Source organism: Amblyomma mixtum, chromosome 2, assembly GCF_055824585.1.
Source record: "Amblyomma mixtum isolate Tamu chromosome 2, ASM5582458v1, whole genome shotgun sequence".
NCBI classification, from domain to species: Eukaryota; Metazoa; Arthropoda; class Arachnida; order Ixodida; family Ixodidae; genus Amblyomma; species Amblyomma mixtum.
Genome location: NC_143013.1, coordinates 7,234,742 through 7,247,216, shown reverse-complemented (window position 1 = coordinate 7,247,216; position 12,475 = coordinate 7,234,742). Strand labels below are relative to the sequence as shown.

At 54.1% G+C, this 12,475-nt stretch overlaps 1 protein-coding gene and 1 long non-coding RNA gene across 7 annotated transcripts in view; both read right to left on the bottom strand.

The window, feature by feature from the left end:
• LOC149358309 (cyclin-dependent kinase 16-like) overlaps nucleotides 1-12,475 on the bottom strand; it is a 155,837-nt gene that overhangs the window by 73,337 nt on the left and 70,025 nt on the right. The window lies entirely within an intron of this gene.
• On the bottom strand, nucleotides 6,740-9,448 carry LOC149358310 (uncharacterized). The gene is made up of 2 exons (XR_016288652.1): nucleotides 8,173-9,448; nucleotides 6,740-7,349 (listed from the first exon to the last, which is right to left on the bottom strand). It is a non-coding gene; the product is annotated as an uncharacterized LOC149358310 (long non-coding RNA).

Below are 12,475 nucleotides of genomic sequence, written 5' to 3'. Positions count from 1 at the left end.
TTCCTTTTTTTCCCCCTGAGGAGAGCCTCGCGAAAGATCAAGAAAGGCCGACACGAAGATAGGAAGGGAGACCCACCGCGCCATTACCGCGTCGAGCGCCCACTTGAGAGAGAGATCGACGTAACAACGACACCTTCAATCGCCCAGCCTCGCGGCATCCCTCTCGGCAGCATTGAGGCCAGCCGTCTTCATACGAGCGGAGGTGCCAACGTCATACGATTGCCATGGAACCACAAAAGTGCGTCAGATACGTTCTAAACGTTAATACGCCTATCAAATGAAGTGCGCTAGAGCACAGCTTACCCCCTTTTTAAACTCCTTTCTGCTTAGAGTGTACAGCAAAGCAAACAGGGGCGAAGGGTTTCCTCGGTGCGCGACCGCCGTTCCGGTATCTGATGCACTGTGCCGGTCGCCTTAATTGCACGTTAGCAACTCGGAGCTTCACCTGGCCGGCCAATACGACGATACCAACGACTATTTTTTTTTTTCTTCAATGCTCCCCAAGTTGGGGCCCATACAAAAATTCCCCATGGCCGGCTGTGGGTAATTGGCCCAAATAGCTATAAACCTTTCTTATGGCTGTCTATAGCTGTCAATTCGGGCGGATATACTCTATAGCAGCTAAAAATATTTGTATGGTTCCGAAGCTACAGCTCCAGCAGCACAAATCTTTCAATAGCTGGCAATAACCACCGCTTTGGGCGTGTATAGACGATTGCAAAATGCCATAAACGGACATAGCTTTTTTTTCATAGACGCCCATGGGCCGCTTTTGTATGGGGGTGGTCGATCTATTCAACGTATCAACCAGATCCAAGCAAATACAGCGATCCACTGCATCCAATAAAAAATAAAGAGAAACAAACGCCCGAATTAAAAAAAATAATAAACGGCGCATGCGTGCTGCCAAGGAAATATTAGTGATCCGACGTAGCGAACATCAAACGCTCAAACGACGCTCCTGTCCACCAAGGTATCGTCGCCAGCCGCCAGCTTTACTCATCTGCTTGTTTCAAGTGTATAGCCGAAACGTCGGAGCCCTGCTAAGTAGCTCCGGGTCATTCACTTCAAAGTTCAGGCAACTGTAGGCCACTTCTCTAGACCCTATACGAATACCGATCGATCGATGAATGAATCAAAACCAACACCCACAAGCGCTACCATTCTGAACGACTTATTTACGCGCAGAGGCAATTCATATAGCCCAGGGGTTCTCAAACTGGGTTCCGCGGGCTGTCTTCTTGTGTTCCGCGAGAACCCTCACCGGCCCTGACCCGGCAGCTGATATGAGACTGGCTCTGAGTGCTACTGAGCCACGCTTTGACTTGCTCTCAAAATGGAAGCAGTACCACCCATCACATTAGTATTTGTATTAATCGGTGCAATAAACATTTAACTTTTGCAACTCTCTCTTTGCAAAAATGCACTCGACAACATTGCTGGTAAAAGAAAGCGGGGTGGGGGTGGGGGGGGGGGGGGGGGGGGGGGTGGGGGGGGTTCCCTGGAACTTATTGAAGGCTTTTGGGGTTCCTCCAAGCAAAAAAGTTCGAGAACCCCTGATATAGCCTACGGCGGCAAACAAAGGAAGTAAAAGAAACGACACCAACTATAGCCCCAGTAAACACGCGGCGAAGGACGTCCTCCTTAATTGTATCACTGCTGCAAGCAAAACAGAGCACGTCGAATTCGAGCCCGCCTCGTCAATCACGGAAGAATTCCGACTAAACGGACCGGAACGCCAGCGACCCTAGGTTGTTTTTCTTTTCGCGCGCTTGGCAATGATGACCTTGATATGCCTCGACGAGCCAAGGGAGTCGCGACCGTTACAGTCCTTTTATTTCTTTCCTTCTTCCCTTTAAAGCCAATCAAAACTGATCTCGCCGTCCATTTGCGAACATTAAAATGCGGCCAATCGGAAAAGAAAAAAAAACGCAAAACCGGAACCAACCAGCACGCGCCGTACACACAGCTACGAGAACCCTTCCCCCTTTCCGTCCTTCCTCCCCGTCTAGAAGCAATAGCCCGCGGAATGTGCGTCTGTGCCTGTCCATCAAACAGACTGTTGTGTGCGTGGCGAGCCGTAAAGGCCAGAGTTTTAATGAAACAAACTAGATGAAGGGAGAAACGACCCCGCAGGCTGTGCTGCTTAAGGCAGTCAACGAACCGAACCCGGAACCCATCAGAGCGGAGCGCAGTGTTACATAAAACGCCGGAACACTGGGCGAGATAAAAAGTTTTACGACGCGTCGTTACGGACCGCGAGGCCTCCTCGTGCTGGGGGAGGAGGGTGCGTGCCTGAGAGAGAGAGAGAGAGAGAGAGAGAGAGCAAGCGGCAAGGCCGTTGGAGACACACGCCGCGCTGTCGAGGCAACGTCGAGGGGACTTCGCAGGGATGAAGTCGGGCCATGCGGAGAAGCCTCGCTTCTCCTCCGGCGCTTGCCGCCGCACCCTCTCACTTGCCTTATCGCCAACCCACTGGGCGCCACGTGATAAGCGCGACCGCAGTGAACGGGAAGGCAGGCACGTGATGCCGGTGGCAAAACGAAGTGGCTAATGGAAGGCAAGGCGAGATTATGACGACGGAAGAGGACGTCGCGAAAGAGGAGAGGTTGGCACCGTCGAACTAGGACCCGTCTATACTGCACGCTACACATGCACAGTATAAAGGGACTATTATAAAGAGTAATATTAGTATAGTCGGATACAACTAAAGAACGAAGCGGCTTTTCCCCGTCAATGGCCCATGACAGCGTGTGCACTCCAACTATAGACTACGAGAAGCATGCTCCAGAGAAATAATACAGGCCCAGCAGCCAACGGCGTCGATCGACTGTTATGACGTCGCGGTTAATCTCATTTCACGGAGGCATCTGCCAGCCACCTCCGATGCCGCATTGTGGATTAACCGCTTCGTCATGACAAACGGTCGGCACCATTAGCTGGAGGGCCTGCTTCCAGAAACGTTCGCCGCTGCGTTCTTGAGTTGTATCCGACTATAGACGAACTTCGCTCTGAAGAAACGAAAGGCGCGCGAACTCCCTCCACCCTTCTGTGGACACCTCCACCGCGCCTTAAGAACGAGTGAATGATGGAAGAGGGAAAGAGGCGCTAAAGTGGTGGAGGTGCGGAATAATTTCGTCCACCCGGGGCTTTCAGAGCGTTAGCACTAATACTCGCATTGCTCAAGGTCGCGTTAGTATAAAACACAAGGTCATTCAAGTGGGACCAGTGGGTGGTACCATTGGTGCACAAATTGTGAACCACCTAATTGGCGTAGATTCTTTGGAGTGGCATTGAACGATTCGGAGCGTTACGGAGCATAAGATTACTAGTCGAATCAAAGCGTAGCGCACCACAGGAATTCGCACCGATGACCTTTGGTTCCGCAAACCGTGACTTCTTGAAACTACAAACGTCCATTACGGCCAAACTAATTGACGTATGGCATTCGGAGTGGTGTCAAACGACTGTTTAACCTGTCACTGACGTAAAGAACCGCACAGAAACCTCCACCCAGGAGAGATCAGAGAGAGGGAGAGAGAAAAGACGCAGAAAAGAGGAGGGGGAGGAAACAAAATCGCGTGACCACATCACAGCCGGCGAGCTAGACAAGAGAGCTCGCAAACCCTAGTATATCGCGCGACGGGCGGGGACACGCGACTCGCAGTCGCGCGATAAATCTGCGCGGACGCCGCGATAAGCGGAGGGGTTGCGCGGGCTGAAGGCGCCGAAATGAGGGGACAAGCAGCAAAAAAATGCGGCGAGGGACTCACCGTCTACAGCTGGGAAGGAAGGAAAAAAAAAAGATGCTAAGAGGACGGCGGAAACCCAGATTACACAAGCACTGCAGGAGGGCGACCCAGCGCCGGACGTCGCGGCTGCGCGAAGGTAAACGGCGCAATCAGTGAGGGAGCCTCACGTTAAGTGAAAGCAAGGACGAGACAAACTCATTGCATAACGGCTTGCAACCAACGAGGCTGCATGCATTTCGCAAGAATAATTACTTTCTTTTCTTGCAGATGAGCGATTTTCCTCTTCGCCGGTGTTCAGCACAACTGGCGACCAACAAATTTAGTGCGAGCAATGGACGCTACGTGGTGGAAATTAGGCCGCGTTTCTCCTCTACGGCTGTTCGTTATTCTCTCTCGCTACTGTCACCAAGAGTGCGTCAATTTCCGAGCCTTCATTTTTTTTTTTTCACCTGTAATGATGGTTTATGGTTTATGGGGGTTTAACGTCCTAAAGCGACTAAGGCCATGAGGGACGCCGTAGTGGAGGGCTCCGGAAATTTCGACCACCTGGGGTTCTTTAACGTGCACTGACATCGCACAGCACACGGGCCTCTAGAATTTCTCCTCCAAAGAAATTCAGCCGCCGCGGCCGGGATCGAACCCGCGTCTTTCGGGCCAGCAGCCGAGCGCCGTAGCCACTGTAATGAGCGCCTGTAACCTGTAATGAGCGCTCGCATTCGTATTATTCGTATACATGCATGAGTCGCTACGCGCATTCGCTCCCCACTCTCTAGCCAGCAAAAACCCTCGGCAGCAGCGCAAACGTTTCCCGCATTGCAACACGGAATGCCGGGAACGTTCCCAGACCTTCGCGGGGTTAATCCCCCCAGCAGCATACAGGCCGAGGGCAGAGAAATACATGCCCGCATAGCGCGACACCCCCGCTGTCCGCAAAGGTGAGAGACACCGAGTTCAAAATTTTCTCCCTTTCTGCCTCGCAGAAATTCACGCACGCACTCGCAAGCATGGCGGGTTCCAGCAGCGAAGCGGCACCAATTTGTTGAAGAAAGGAAGGGGGGGGGGGGGGGGGGGGGGGGGGGGCAAGAAAGGCAAAACGGCCTGAGAAGGGGAGGAGGGCAAGCACCGCGGGCAGCGCGCGCACGTGTGAACGCGAATGTGGCCAGTGTCCCCCCCCCCCCCCCCCCCCCCGCCAACGCGCAGACCCGCATTCCCGCAACGCGAGCTGACGTAATCGCGTGCGCGCAGCTGGGGAACGGCAATTCACAAAACAGCGCGCGCTGCGCTCCTCGAAACAACACAGAGAAAGCACGGCCCGGCTCCCGTCGGAACGGCGGCCTGCAGTGGTGTGGAACGGCGAGACAGCGCAGATTCACACGGAGAGAAAGAGAGAGTGTTGCGTGCGGAGCAGGCACCCCATCTGCGATATGGGCGCGCTTGTGGCTTGAATCGACAAAAGCGGGATAGCGAACGCGCGGCTGAATAGCGCGGGAGACAGGCGGAGTTATCTCCGAAAGCGAACGGACCCGGCTAGACGCATTAGCTCTGACCTTGGCAGCAATGCAGTCTCTGCTATACACCGGGGACTGGATGCAGTAAGCAATGCATCGCCCTCGACTGAAGTATCGACGCCTCGTTAAATTTAGGGCACCGATTTGCAAGTTCGATCGCAAACCACAGCTCGAGACGTCGGCGCAATTTGTTCGCCGCTAAACATCGCATTTGTTTAACCAGAGAGCCCGCTCGGCTCCATGCCTACCAGCGTCGGAGTCATGAGAGGATGGAGCAAGATGTCTAGGCAGTCTACGGACCGCACCGCAGCGGCCCAATCAGAACTCAGGATCAGGATCCAAATGGCCCACTGAATCACGCTCTTCGGTTTCGCGGAGCACGAAAACTTGCTCCGAACCGCCGCTTGGAATACGCCATTGGATTTCGCTTCGCGTAGCACAGCAGACGAGCGCGCACGCACGCACACGCGCGCACACGCACACGCACACACACACACACACACACCGTAAGCCTACAGCTCGTTGCACTCTAAAGCTCGCGATCCTTCACTCACGCTCTGGAGTCCTTCAAAGGCGCCAGGAAAACGGCCTCCGATGATAAAAAAAATGGAAACAAAGTACTACCATCGGGTCATTTTTCATCCGCTAAGGATCGACGCGATAATGACGATGCGCTACGCCGGAGAACCGAACAAATTATTCCCGGAGGTGACTCAAGTATCGCCGAAAGCACCCTCACCACGCCCCTCGCGTTCACCCGCGCCAACGTCGTCACTCCCGCCACCCCAGAAAGCGTGCACGGCCGCGCGAAGGTTGACGCTTGCGGGAGCCCCTTCGTTTTTTTCCTTCCACTAGTCAGCCTGCAACGGATCCCCGGGCCCGCCACGCAACGACGCCGTACGCACTGAACAGAGGCGCACATCTTGGCACCGTCTCGGCAACTGTCGGCCGCCGTATGACCAGTGCGCGTATTAGAGACGAGCTCGGCCTCGTGAAAGAAGAAAGATAACTGGGCGGCCTCTCATTTCGCGCGAAAACCACGGGCCAATCAACTATTTACTATGAGAGCTTGCGAGAAGCGATAACGGCGCCGAGACCGCCCTTTGCACAACCATCTGCGTCCGGCTCTACTCGTTAATCGCAATGGGTTAATGGGTTTTCCCCGCGCTTCTGACGTCTCGACGCAACACTGCGTGGGTGCCGTGCCACAGTGGCTCGGCAGACGAGATGTTTGGCTGTTGAGCTCGCAGTGATGGAAGCAGCATTTTACTTTTTGGAGCAGATTTCGGAGCAGTAAAAATGCCAGTTTGGAGCAGCCATTGGTGTTTTCGGAGCAGTAAAAATGCCAGTTTGGAGCAGTCATTAGTGTTTTCGGAGCAGAAAAAATACCAGTTTGGAGCAACCATTGTTGTTTTTGGAGCAGATGGCGAATAAATTACGCCAGTGTACCTCCCGTGTTGAAAGCATCACTGAAGCGACTGACAATTACAGCTATTTATTATGAAACACACTGTACATTTCACACAACAGTCAACACGAATGACAAGAATTTGGATGGTTTAGTACACACCCGCCTTGTTAAGTTCATCAACAACTGCTCTTTTAAAATATGGCCCAAGGCCATCCGACACTATATACGAGACTTTTTTTCTGCCACACTGAAATTCTTTTGCAACCTTTGAATCTGGAAACATCAGAGGGAAGAGCGAGGTTGCGGTGTCCCCCCATGAATATGGTATCCCAGAAACAGCCACACCAAGAACAAAGTAAGTCTCTGCCAATGTGACACGATCTGCTTCAGATACATCCGGTCTTGCGAGAAGGCATGATGTCAACAGAGCTTGAGCAGCAGCAGGCTTCTTCAAAACTCCCAGCTCATTCCTGTGTTGCTTGCAAGCTTCAACGTGTTGCTTATTAGAAGCATGCCGTTTCACAGCATTTACGCCATGTTGTGAGCAGTTTATAACTTTGTTGCAGATAATGCAAGTGGCCTCCTCCTCTTTTGGTCCTGCTCTGCACCACACAGCAATACAGTCACCATTGGCATCCTCTTCATTTAGCACCTGGGCCTTAAACTTGCTTTTCCGCCCTGAAATAATGAAAAAAAAATTTTTTTTCAGACTACTGACAATTGACAACTGCTGGCTCGGATTGTAAAATACAAATAGATATACACATATAAGCTTACTTCATGTCAATCCAATACGCGCCAAAGACCTTTAAACTGATGTCTGAATCTGAAGTCACACTGTTTCGGCCGCCTGCTACTAGCGAACTACGCGCTCCGTCAGCGCCTATTTGGCCTCGTTTGAAAGCCCGCGCTTTTATTTTTACTTTCTTTTAAGCAACCGCGAGCAACACGCAACATGAGAAATTGTACAAAAATTATACGCAACGTGTGATTCCATTGCGATTTAAACCAAGTGACCAATGCGGTTGTTTTCGATCGGCTAAAATAAAGGCCCGCGCCTGCTACCTGAAGCGTGCTAACCCTAATGTCGTCGAGTAGTTATCCGTGCCCACTGGTGCGAAAAAGTCTAGGTCTCTGCGTTATTTCGGTCAGAAACGGAAAAAGAGTCAGGATGCAAAGCGTGCTCGTTATGCTGTTCATGCTGCCAACACCGCGTTGCCACATACGCGATGGACAACAGCGAAGTACCGAGCCTTCGACGTCGCGCAACAACGTCGTGACTGAGGACGTTTCCGCGTGCACAGTGCCGACTCCAGACGCATAACGATAAACACCGCTACCGTGACTGAAAGTGAACTGGCGAGACGCGCGCCCGGGAAAAGGTGACGCAATTTCAGTCATATCGCCATCTGACTTGCACCAGGAACTCAAGAACGTTTAAACGCGGTGTCGATCTTACAAAAGGGTACATAAATCACCCTGAAAAATAGTCGAAACTTACCTCTGATCGTTGAAAGCGCCATGTACCCGGCAGCGAACCTGAAGGCAGCCCACAAAGAACACGACTACAGTGTTCTAACACTGGAAACACGACTAACAGCTTGCCAACGTGCGCCGTGTAAACATGGAGGCGGGCGCGGCTTGACCCGGCTACGGCGAAGGCTACAACAGGCTTCCCTGGATTTTCAATAATGATGATATTAGACATGTTTTCGGTTTCTGTGTGGCTTGACCTTTGACGTTTCTTTGCCTTCGTTTTCGCAGCGCCGTTTCGGCGCAGATGCGGCGCAATTACTAATAAAAATGCCTGTTTGGCGCAACATGTAGCAGCATTTTTCTTTTGGCGCAGTTTGGCGCAATTGGCGCAGCACTTCCATCACTGAGCTCGAGGTAGCGGGATCGAATCCCGGCGACTGCGGCCGCGTTTCAATGGATGCAAAACGAAAAACAAGTTCAGTGCTGTACGATGTCGGTACACGTTAAACAACCTCGGGCGGACGAAATTGACCCGAGAAAACCTCCAATACAGTATCCATCATGGCCTCATGCGCAGCTTCGCGGCGTTAAGCCTCGCATGCTGTCCGCACTATATCGAACCTGTGCACCCGCTCGGTTCCAAGGTATACGCCTAGATGGAAGGGCGGCAAAAAGCTGTGGAAAACAGTCTTACGTCCACTGTGGACACTAAGTTCGCACAATGAAGCCACAATAACTGGCCACCTAAGTTCGCATGTTGCAAAAGCCTGCCTTCCAAGGCGACCAACGCAGGCGCCTTCCGGCGGAAGTGACGCACGCCGAGAAGAAGGCTCCCAGATGACTTCTGCCCGGACACGCACACATGGCTTGTAGAGAGCTCGAAGAAGAGTGGAGGGAGGGGGGGAGGGCTCGGCACGCGCGTAACGGAAACAACGGAAACGAGGCAGCAGGCGGATCGGGGATCGATGGACTTTTGAAAATGCGGGCGTCGCAGGAGGAACGGCCTTCCTCGGCGAGACGGATAAGAAAAAAAAAAAAAAGAAAGGCCCAAACACGCGACCACCCAGAAGGCAGCGCGCATCAGCCACACACGTTGTGTTCTGCGTGTGTGTACAACCCAGGGTAGGTAGCCTCTGTCGCCCCTTTCCCGTCGCATGCAAGCGGCAGCCTCGTTTCCGCTCCAGAAGGGCGACGCGCCCACGCCCGTATCAATCGGTACGCCGACGGAGCAGGCGCAGCACTGCTTCCCATGCACTTTGCTAGGAGGAAGGAGGTCAGCGTTCCCGCCACCCCCCCCCCCCCCCACCACTTGTTTCCGCACGCTGTTTGTTTTCCCTTCCGATTCAAACGGGGAAGTGGGGGGGGGGGGGGGGGGGGTATATTACGCGCGGTACCCGTGACGCCTTGGAGAAAGTGTAGTTCGCTATGGTAGACTAGCGGACGGAGTGCCAAGAGGTCACGTACGTACTGGATCAGCGTTCGGCGGGGACAGCTTTCAGTGACTATGCAGAGGAAGTTACGAGCGCGAGGCACGGGCGAGTAAGGTGGTGGCGCAGGATCGTAGCTTCCAATGCATACGGCCACAGAATGTCCTCCTCAAATATGGAGTATGAGTTCACAACGTGAGGAAAGAAATAATCTCCACTCATCCTCTCCCGCCTCCCCCTCCTTCGCTGAGTGCTGCAGTTAGTTGTACAGCGCGCCCGACGGAACCTATGCGCACAGACTCCTAGGTTTCACCCCCCTGGCCCTAACAACTGAGGGACCACGGAAACTACGGCGGAGAAGAAAGCCATGGTTTCCCGCAGGATCAACGAAGCCTCACACGCGTCGCCCCGTTCACACAGCCAAGAACGAACGGCAGAGAGCGCGTCCCTCGCAGGCCGGCCCTGATCGCGCCGTCGACCCGCCACTGAGAAGACGCGCCTCCGACCTCCGCCGACACGGGAAACCGTGCCACCACCGTAGCATTCGCTTTCAACCGTCAGGCAAGGGGGAGGAGAGGCCCGGCAACTTCGTCCGTATAAGGTTTCCCGCTCAGGAAGAGCACAGCCACGGGCGGAGGAGGAGGAGGGGAGGTCATCGGCGTCGCGTAGGAAGAGCGGGTAAAAGGGCCGGACATCGGCCCAGATTAATACACGGCACGCGAGCAACACCCGCATCGCCGGGCCCACACACACGCTACACGACGAGCCAGCGCCTGCTCCGGTTTTCGTCTCATGCTTCTTTGCTTTCGTGGCGGACAACGCGAGAAGCACTGACAGTTGGCGAGTGCAGAGCAGCACCTTTAACGAAAGGGCCTTCGCACCCTGGTTCGAGAGAATTAATTTATAGTCTCTGAAGTTCAATGACCCCCCTCACCTTGGGGAAGACTGGGAAGGCACGCTGGCTATGAAGAACGAGCAGCACTGCGCGGCCCCGAGGCTAAACCAGTGGTCTGTGCATTGTTAACAAAGGCAGTTCATTCCAAGCCAAAGATAGTAAACCATAAACTTGGGATTACCGTCTCGAAGCGACCCATGGGCTAAGAGGGACGTTGTAGTGGAGGGCTCGCGATTGATTGATTTAGACCACCTAGCACGGACAGACGTGTTTGCCATTCGCCTCCATCAAAATGCGACCCGGATCGAATGTCCACCCACCTCGCGGTCAGCAGCGGGAAAGCCAACGATAGAGAACGGGACTAATTGTTCTCGAGAGGGATGGTTAATCCACGGGGAGAGTAACTATGGCGGATGTCCCCGAAGCCATTTCAGTCACTTCTTAGACACACAGAAGTATAGAACAAGTAGCTGCAACACGTCTTTTTGCGCTATTTTTCCAGGATGCCGTACCAACTAACTCCAATGTATGTATTACTACACAAGTCGCTCCCCCGACCGAAAGGCGACAGAACGAAAGCGTGAAAAAAAAGCCTCCCGCGCCAGTACCGTTATCTGAAGGTACGCAATGACCGACTACCTTCGCACCACTGGTGCTCAATATTCAGCAGAACTCTGAAAGGCGACACACACACACACACACACACACACACACACACACACACACACACACACACACACACACACACACACGCACACACACACGCACACACACACACACACACACACACACGCACGCACGCACGCACGCACGCGTTGCCCGACACAGCAAGTGACAAGCACGTCCTTTTCTCCTCCCACGTCCTTTTCTCCTCCTCGTTATACGAGGAGACGGCGGAAATACGGTGGGTCGCTGCATCAATCATTGATCCATTCATTCCGCCCCACTCATGAAAAGCGCCAAAGGCGCGAAGGAGTCGAATAAACAACACCGTTTCTCCCGACTCGTTTTTACGCGCTCCAGAATACGAATGCACCGACAACGAGGTACGCTGCCAGAAGCAACGCGCTCGCCGCGGGCGCCCCATCCTCGACCGCGGCGCGGGGGGGTCCAGCAGCCGGGTTCCTTCGGTCGACCCCAACACACGGGGCTAAGGAGGTGGGGAGGTGTAGAAACCGCGGCAGAGGTTAGGAAGCCAGGCCGCAAAAGCGGTGGGAGAGAGGTGGGGAACGGATGACCGGCTGACGGGCTCCGTGAATGAAAACCGGCCGCGCCGCCGGCTGCTCTCCTCCAGAGAGGCCGTGCACCCGTAAACACACACTCGCACGCCGTCCCCTCCCCTCCCGCTCCGCTGAAGTGAGGACGACGGCTTGAGGAGAACGGGGGGGGGGGGGGGGGGGGGGGGGGGCTTTACTCCACGCTACTCGGCCGTGCCGCGCGCGCGTGTGGAGGACCAGAGCGCGGCAGCTGCGTGGGCGACCCGAGTAAACAGCCCACGGCCGGTCGATGGAACAACGGTCGATGGATCACGGAGGAAGCAGCGGAGCAGCTGCTGCTGCAGCTTGAAGAACACACACGCACGAGAGGAGAAACGCGGGAGTCCCGTTTCTTTTCTCCTTTTTTTTTTTTTTGCCTGGCTACCTTGCCGCGCACGGCTGAGTCGCAAGGCCTTCCACGGTGCAGTGCTCGGCTGTGCGCCGAGGACGCCGAAGCGGCAACGTGAGCACAGAACCTACTGCCTGAAGCGCGACTGGGCACCGACGCCTCCACTGAACCAGAACTCTACACCGCAAACGAGCCTCCCCTCCCAACGCTTACTGCTGCTGCGTCCTTTTTGTTTGAGACTCAAAGGTTCGGTCTGAAGCAAGGGCAAAAACTTCGGGTCTCAAGTAGGAAGCTGTTCCTTCCTCAAGTAGGAAAGGAACAGGTTTATTTACTCGTAGCTCTCTTCCACCACCTGTACTTTTCGGTGAAATAAATGTAAGATTGATTTACTGGATTCGGTG